We start from the raw sequence: 9972 nt of genomic DNA, 5'->3' as shown, positions 1-9972 counted from the left end.
CTCAAAGTCAAATGAATCCAGAAGATCTTCAGAATGAAGCTTCTGAATGCGCTTCTCGTTTATATGGCCTAGATGACAATGCCAGAGGAAGGTCGGGTTCAGTCATTCGGCTTAAACCGTTTGGTATAAACGTTATAGATTGACCTGTATCATGACGGTTCGTCATCCAGAACATAAAGGCCATTAAACTGGTAACCTTTGCCAAATCACCTCTATAAATGGACAGACATTTGTTCTCAATAACAAAACTGGTAACCTTTGACATAATGTTCTTGCTAACGGCAGGAACATAATAGCAATCATGCAACTCCAATACATGTCCAGAAGGTAAAGTCAGATCGTAAGTCCTGATGGCTAATGTAGCAACCTTTGCTCAATTCTCAACGCGGAGATCTACTTCTCCTTTTGCCATCTGTCTACTTCCTTGCAACCCTTGCACATTTCCACAAATATACGAGGCACTTCCGGTGTCCAATACCCATGATGTGGAAGTAAACAAGTTAGTCTCTATAACGAAGACACCAGAAGTCGATGCTTCTATAAGCTTCTTCTTCTCTTGATCTTCCAGGTAGAGTCTACAATTTCTGTACCAATGTCCAACGGCATGACAGAAATAACTCTCTTCCTTTTTTTACTTAGGTTAGGTTCAATGAAAAACGCTTGTCACTTTCCTCTTGTCCTTGCTCTTGGAATGTGAAACTCTTTCCAACAACTACCATATTACTCTTTCCGTGGCTTTTAGCCTTCTTTTGGAATGACGCATTCTACTGATCAACTATCAAAGAATCGTCCATGTCCTCTAATTGCTTACGCAATTTCGAAGTCACGTTTCCAAATATCAAGCTAGACTTGTTCAGATCATCACCCACATGCTTGCAATAAGCATCAATGATCGATCTAGAAGCCGTGGTAAGAGGTTTATCCTTCATAAGGACAGATCGCATCGTCAACTTCGGTATACTACCGGTCGATGCTATGTCCTACAGAAAAAGACAAAATAGAACGAAAACACATCTACATGCAGATTTTATCAATGATCTACTACCAGCTAGTCCATCATCAATCAAGACAATTTATCAATGATCTACTACCAGCTAGTCCATCATCAATTAATGACAACATAGATGCATATACAAGTTATATTCCCATACAGAAAATTAACCCCACAATAATTTTTTATATGGGACTAAGATCCGTATTTCACATAAGAATGAGTTGTTACATTCAGACTTACGCTATTTAGGTAGACATCTAATGTCAATCACATCCAATGTGACTCTTAGATCCTTTTATGAGACTATGATATCGAATATCATTACATACTCGTCTCATCTGTACCGTTCTCAAGTCAAACTCGACAATTTAACCTAAGGTAAACCATATTCAAGCTGTGGGAACCAAGATTTCCCACCCTGCCTCACAAAGATAATCCGGCACGGTCAGCTTTGACATGACCCGTGTTACGGACGATCGATGCCTTGACAAGCGTTCTAGTAATGGAAGGTACACGCTTAACATTACATAAATAAGGGATTTTCAAAACCACACTTAGATCAAGCATCTACTTTCAAGCTATGAGAACCACCATTTCTCCATCTTGCCTTACCAAGATAGCACGGCACATCCAGCTTTGGCATGGCCCATGACACGTACGATCGAGGCCTTGACAAGTGCTTTACTCGTAGAGCTCCTAGATCTAACCGGTTTCTGTGCAACGATTATACAGATCAAATCAAGGATCAACCATTTTTCTTGATCAGATGTATTACATAATCCGAATAGACCTTCTATTCGACTATGTAATTTCAATCCCGAAGCTCCCACTCAATCAAGCATATCTAATATCTTGATTAAGTTACATGCATTCATTCACTATGGGCCATCCAAACGAACGAATCATGCTATTCTGAATCACAGTTGATCGGGTTAAGCAACGATTGCTCAAACCAGATCCCGAAACGAAAAACCAAAAATTTTGGTGAAGCCTCGGGACGTGGACCGATCGGTCTAGAGCCTGGACCGGTCGGTCTACGCAATTCGGTCTTCACAGTCCAGAACGGTCCAGACCGATCGGTCCACACGTGTGGACCATTCAGTCCAGACCTGTCGGTCCAACCGACCCGCGAAACTCTAGACCGATCGGTCCAGAGGACCAGACCGATCGGTCCAGGCAAAAACGTGATCAGATCTCGTTTTCATCGTTTCTGCCCCGTTTTAGACCCGAATTCGACCCGGTTTTCGCCTGCGAACTCAGAATTCAAAGCTCTTGCAAAACAATGAACAGAAAATCTACTCTAGATCCACAACAAATCATGCATAGCATCAAATCAAACACGGATTAAAACGATTCAAATCTTCTAACATGCGTGATCGGGTTCTAACAAAATCATACAGAGAACCAGGCTCTGATACCACTGATGGAGTTCGTGGGATCTCAAGAGCGAATCTAATTCCTAAGAGATCGGTTCTAGGGTTTGCGCAATGGATGTAAAACAAAATTTTGATGAAACCCTAAAACCTATCATGCATGATCTTGTAGAAACGTTTGAATGCTTACCTCAATCGATCCGGGGCCTGTATCAATTGACGTGTTCGTCCGATCACGTAAGGCAGGAAGAATATCTCACCTTCTACACGTATCCACACGGCGGAAAGGATTCCAATGGTTGGAACTTGTCTGCTAGGACTGAAGAACATGTTCTTCTTTGCGCAAGGGTTTTAGGGATTTTTCTCTAGGTTTTTCCACTCTCAAAAACTCTCCAAAGGGTCTGAAAGTCGTGCCAAGAGACTTGGGAGGCATTCTCTAAAGGTAATCCCACTTAAAACCCTAATTAGAGCGAGTTTAGGAAATCCCGACGTCTGGACCGATCAGTCCATAGTTCCGGACCGATCGATCTGAAACATTTTTCGGACCGAGCAACATTTGCACGTTACCTCTGGACCGATCGGTCTGGGTTGGTTGGACCGATCGGTCCAGACCTTCTGGATCGGTCGGTCTGGCATCTGCTCCACCGGGATTTTCTCGTCTCTTCTCGCGCATTCATCCTTTCCTGTGTGTGACCCTGTAGGCTCATCCGATATAGCAGTATAATCCAAAATCTCTTATTTCGGTTACACAAGTCATAGACGGTCTCTAGCAAGACACTATGACTACCTATCTCGAATAGAGTTTGTTCATGATTATACGAATGCCAGAGATGATTCCGGTTGATGATCCTTTTGTATCACGATATCATATGTCGAATATAAGGCATGGACAAGCCACCTTATCTGATTCGACTGCTTTCTCGTTCACTGAGTTCGACTGTCTGAAATAGACGACGTTCGTCTATAGTGCGGCCACACATTTCTACAGTCTCGCTCACACGAGGGGCCCAGCGATATCTCTCTCTTTTACGAGAGATACAAATCCCATCTTGACTATCTACAATCCAACACATGATTCGTTTTGTACCTGATACACGCTTTTATAGTCCTCCTGTTAGGCAGAAAGTTTGACGTATTCAAATTACGCAACTCCTCATGTTGGATTCAGTAGATATCTCAGGTCTTAGGATCCAATCATGGAACCGCCATATGAGATTCAAGTCATGATGCTAGTCCATGTGACAATCTCATGCGGGTCAATCCAGTATTCCGTTCTCTAACGAATACCTATGATTGTGATCGTATCCAATACCTATGATCATCTCTATGATCATCAATCACACATCATACTAGTCTTATTATATCATTATTCACGCAATGACATATGACTAGGGAGTTTAGTATTGTTCATAACAATACATGGATTTCATAACATATCAAGTATGCACAATACGTAATGAAACAAACACTCATCCATAAACTAATAGAAAGTGTCAATACATCAAATGTATCTAAATAAAACTCGCATAACAGTACATCATAGAGCACTAAATCAACATATAAAAGGCGTGTATTAGGTACGATACGAATCATGTGTTGGATTGTAGATAGTCAAGATGGAATTTGTACCTCTCGTAAAAGAGAGAGATATTGCAGGGCCCCTCGTGTGAGCGAGACTATAGAAATGTGTGGTCGCACTATAGACGAACGTCGTCTGCGCAAACCCTACAACCGATCTCTTAAGAATTAGATTCGCTCTAGAGATCCTAGGAATTCCAACATTGACAATTCACAGTAGCAATACTACTTACTTAGACTACTCCTTTTCTTGTAATTCATTATCTTATCTTTTTATTTTTTTTAGAGAAAAACTCTAAAAATTTATGAACTTGTATTTTGGAGTAATAATAATTCCTAAATTGGTAAAGATGTCTATTAATTTCCAAACTTGCAAAATTGAACACGTTAAATCCTGAACTTGTTAAACGGTTCCATAATCGTCCATAACGTCATTTGGTCAAAAAACGAATTGACCAATCCGACATGACGAGCCAACTCAGAAAATTACCACCACGTCAGCGCCACATCGGATCGATCAACTCATTTTTTTATAACCAAATAACGCTATGGATGATTATAGAATCGTTTAACAAGTTCAGGATTTAACGTGTTCAATTTTGCAAGTTTGGGAATTAATAGGCACCTGTACAAGTTTAGGAATTAATATTACTCCAAATTACAAGTTCGGGAATTTTTAGGATTTTTTCTCATATGTTTATTATTTAGTATAAAAATATTTTTTCTTTCACATTATTAACAAATAAATTTAATAGAAAAATACTATTAAATCAAATTCTACAAAATTTCTATAAAAAATATATTTTTGGACGAAATAAAATCTTAGAAATATGAATTTAAAATTAAATATGTATTATTCGTAAATTTAAAAGAACAACTAATATTTTGTACATTGTTAGGATTATGGTATTTTTTAGGAAAAATCCCTTAAAAATTCTATAGAACACATTATTTTGGTCAAATTTATAATAAGGAAGATTATGATACTCTTAAACAAGTTTAGAGATTATCTTGTCCAATTTTATAATTTTAGGAATAAATAGATACACTTACAAATTCATGAATTAGTTTTCTACCAAATTACAAGTTTGTTAATTTTTAAGATTTTTTTCTTTTTTTTTAAATAATAGTGAAGAAATCTAAATGAAGGCACGGCAGGTGGCAGATCAACTGGTAATAATAATTAAATACATGGATATAGATATTAAAATAGTTGGTATTACCGCTACATTTTTTTTGTACCAACCAATTTAATAAAATAGGAAACATAAAACAACATAGGTTTTGGTAGACATGAATTCTTGAATACGAGGCAACGAAACCAGTGAAGATCAAATCGGTAAAATTTTACAAGAGTAAGATAAATAAAGTTTTTTATAAAAAAATAAAATATAGTGTTTGAAATCTATTTTTAATATAATTAACAAATTATTATTTTGTTGGGCTATATTTTATTTAAAAAAAACTCTAATTCAATATTTAGTTGTAGATATTAAAATAGTTGGTGTTACTGCCACATCGTTGCATCGACCAATTTTATAAAAATGAGAAAAATATCTCATAATTGAATACATAAAGCAAGCATATTACATTTGTCTAATTTGGGAGATAATTAATTATCTAACATTGCTTTAACTTAAATATTCACCAAAAGATTCAAATCCCTTTACAACAACAGAATGTAGGCAATTCAGCAAAAACATAATCCCAATAAATAAATACATTTGGATTTCATTTTTGCATCTCATTTTGCATCACCCCTTTTTTTTTATCTATGCTTTTACAGATTTGAGAAATAATTATTTGGATTTTGAGGATTTCATAAACATCAAACACTAAAATGCGAAAGTCTAGAAAATTTTTAAAACATCGAAATCCCTTGGTGGTAGGAATAATATCTTTTTATACATGACAATATTTGTTTTATAAATTCTCAAAATAAGCCAATTGATATGGCTATATTTCTTATTCGATTTTGTTCAATAGAATTATTACATTAAAACAATAATTTTATTTTACTAGTCGTTAGTCGTTGAATACATATATACATATATATATACATATATATATATATACAAATTTGATATTTTTTTTCTCCATCCATTAGTGTGGGTAATTTTTTTTTGAATCTGAGTATCCAAATAATAGCGAACCGAGAATATATTATTAGGTTCAAAATTCGGAATCGAATTTTGTGTCTATATGATCTGAATGGCTATAGATAAAGACAAAAATAATTTTAGAAACTTATTGAATGTTATAGAAATATTATTCGTTTCCAGCTAGTCTAAAATTTTCTCTATCATGTGTCTGTTTGGGAGTGTAACCTATCTAAAAAAAAGCCAACTAAATTGAACCAGTGGTTGCATCCAGGGGCGGACTTAATGGGGTCACATGCCCCAATTAACAAATTTAAAAAACTTTAATTTAGGTATAAATTTTATAAAATTTTAAAAGAAATTACCAAATACCTGTCTATTAAATATATCATAATAAAATTATTGACGCTCAATAAAAAGATTCTGGATCAACCACTGATCGCATCTCACAAATGCAAACAGAATAGTTACGAATTTTATCAGTTGTCGACAATAAAAGTGTCAAAATGGTCGGCCCAACCCGAATCCGATACAAGCCCGAGAATTATGGATCAGGTCAGCCCAGTCTGAAACGTGCGGACTTAAAATCTTGGACTGGAAGTCTGGCCCTATGGTTTTTTTTTTTTAATTTTTGTGGGGTTTCGTGTCTAAACTTTCAAAAAAATAATTAACAAACAAAAAAATAAACTATAAAAATATAAATAAAAAATCATCCAAATAAAAAAATTAACATATATATTGATAAAAAAAAGTTTATTAATATATATATATTGATTTGAGAGAAATTAAAACACAAAATTTTAAATTTTTATGTAATAATAAAGTTTATTTACATATTAAATTATTATATTTTTTAATCCTAATAAATATTTAATACTAATGATATTATAATTTAATATACATTATGTTATTAAAATATTATATCTTAAATTATTTAATATTAAATAAGTTTTTCATTTTTTTTATAATTCTATATTATATATATATGTTTTAGTGAATGAATATGTTTATATATTTATGTATATATGTATATCTTTTTCTATATATATTTATAATATATAATTAAAATTTTATCGGGCCAACGGCCCAGGCCAGCCCGATGAACGATCGGGCTCCAATTGTTCAGGTCCAAGTCCTCAATTTTCGGGTCGAATTCAGATTGGGTAACAGACCTCAGGCTTTTTTTGACACCCCTAGTCGACAATTTAAAAATTAACAGGTTAAACTACAATAATTCACAACAACGATAAAACTTGTAAAATCAAATTATAACTTATCACCTACATTTTGACATTGGTTGTTATCATTTGAATAAAAAGATCAAAATATTTTTTTTATATCAAACTACAATTGTAACTCTAATTTATTATTTAATTTTAAATAATAATCATTCAAAATCGGTCTCTCTTGGTATTTTAGAGTAAACAGTTAATTGGTTTTTAATCTCTCATGGTGGAAGAGTTATATACTTATAAATGATATATAATGAATTGGTTTAAAGTATTATGATTAGTCGAAAAAGTTTACGTTCGATTTAAAATGTGAAAAGTGATCTCGAAATAATCGGGTGGTACCTCGAATAAACGAGCGGGTAGCCCACTTTTTCTAAATAATAATGTTCAGATTTCACAATCGGATTGTACCTCGAATAAGCAAACAGGTAGCCCACTTTTTTCTGAGCAATTATACTTAGATATCATAATCGGGTTATAGTTAGAAAAAACGAGTGAGTAATTCATTCTTTTAGTGACCGTTTAAGCGAAAAGTCGCAATCGGTCGGCGAAAACTTCTGAGTTTTCATGTCTTTTCGACGTTTTAGTGTTTATAAACACACTACAGATTGTATAACATGAAGAATAATATATTAAACAAGAATTTGTGACAAGATCTAAGTGATTTTATGATTTTGTGAGAGATTTGAGTGTGTTTTTGTGTATAGTTTTTCTGCAGAAAATATCGCAAGGGTTTCTTTATTTTTGCATAAACAAGACTTGGTTTGATGATTGTCAGAAGGGTGAACCGAATTAATTGTCGCTCACTTTGTCTCAAAAGTGTATTTCTATAATCTCATTTATCCGGTAGGGATAGAATAACGCTTTTAAAAAAGTGTTCGTCACGCCTTGAAGTCGTATTCAATTTTCTACTATTTTATACATATTTTAATAAGTTGAAGATGAGATAATCGGATCAAATTGAGATCATCATCTTATCAGGTACGTATAAAATTACATATTCTTTATGCTTCTCCAACACTCTCAACAACAAATAATCAATAATTATAAATTATTATCAAACACGCATTAAACGCCTATAAAATGTCCAATAATCACAAATACAACGATGTAAACAGTCGGGGTCCTAAATCTTTTTCAACAAAAATCAAATAATAAATCTCTCGCCTCATTATTTCGCCTTGGGAATTGTCCCACCCCTTCTCTCACGTATCGAATCCTAAGTTGCCTTTGAATCGTCCATCGATTCGCATTTCTCACGCGTGTATTTGATCTGTCTCGCTATAAAGTACACTGATTCACTTTCACTCTTGTTTTATTAGTTAATAATATGCGAATATTTAAAATATTTATAAAATATTCAAAACTCAGATATTCATCTATAATAGTTCGATATTGTATTTTAAACTCAAAAAGTCGAATTATTGAAAATCAAAATCTAAAAGCCTAAAATTTGAGATAGTGTTGGCGTGTAGAATGGCATCAAACTTGACGCCCAACGAACAAGTTGGATGTGGTTTGGCTGTCTCTTTGACAAAACGTATATACACACTCGACAGATGAAACCTGCTTTTGTCCCTCTCTCCTCCAACATGGCCCCACACCCCATCTGCCACTCCTCTCCCTCTATACACAATATTATTTATTTATAACATATGTTATATATATATATATATACACATTGAAGAACCTGCCCTACAACCATTCGAGTCGGACACCGGACACCGTAACACCTCACAGTCCAATGGGCTGGACGAGGACGACATCGCAGACCAAAGAAAACCCCAAGCCCACACGCACGAGCCTGCAACACACACGCGAGAGGTAAATCAGCCGTAACTAACAGACGACAGGTGAGAGTTTAAGGAGGCGGTAGGGATCGAATCCCATACCTCATATGTTATATATTGCTTTCTTTATCGTGAAAAAATGGGTTTAATAAATGCGTAAAATTATCCCCAGTTTAACAATTATATAGATAAAAATCTATAAGAGAGTTTATAGCTTGTAAAAGGTATGTAGCACATGATGTAAATCAAGGTATTCTATTTATAATAATTTATCATTTACAATAAAATTTTAAAAATATTTTTAACCATGATTTATTTTGACTTTTATAAAAACTAAAAAAATACCGTTTGAGTAGACGGGTCATTGATTATGCTTATGTGTAATCAAAAGAATTTATTTGATATTTTTTGTTATTTGTTTTAATAATATATCAATCGAATTCTGTACCAAATTTTAGTTTGTTTATAATTCTATTAAATTTTGACTTGAGATCCATTTTATTACAAAACATCTATTCTAAAATAATTTTTTGTTTGTGGAGAATCGCATTATTCTTATATTCTATTTAGACTACATTTACATTAATTAGTTTTGTTAGATTGAATTTAATTCAAATATAATTTTTATATTCGACTGGTATTAGATACTCTCAACCAAAATAACGACTCATGAATTGCACATAGGGGTGGACAAAATATCCGAAAAATTCGAACCGATCCGTTATTCGATTCGTATCCGAACCGAAAATTCGGATATCCGGAGTTTACGGATCGGATACGGATATTTATTTGGAGATATTTGTCGGATACAGATCGGATACGGATATTAAAATTGAATTATCCGATATATCTGATCCGATCCGTATTTTGTAATAATATTATTAAATATAAGAATAATTTGGTATG

This window comes from Tarenaya hassleriana, unplaced genomic scaffold, assembly GCF_000463585.1.
Source record: "Tarenaya hassleriana unplaced genomic scaffold, ASM46358v1 Cleome40, whole genome shotgun sequence".
Lineage (NCBI taxonomy): Eukaryota > Viridiplantae > Streptophyta > Magnoliopsida > Brassicales > Cleomaceae > Tarenaya > Tarenaya hassleriana.
This window is presented reverse-complemented; position numbering follows the sequence as displayed.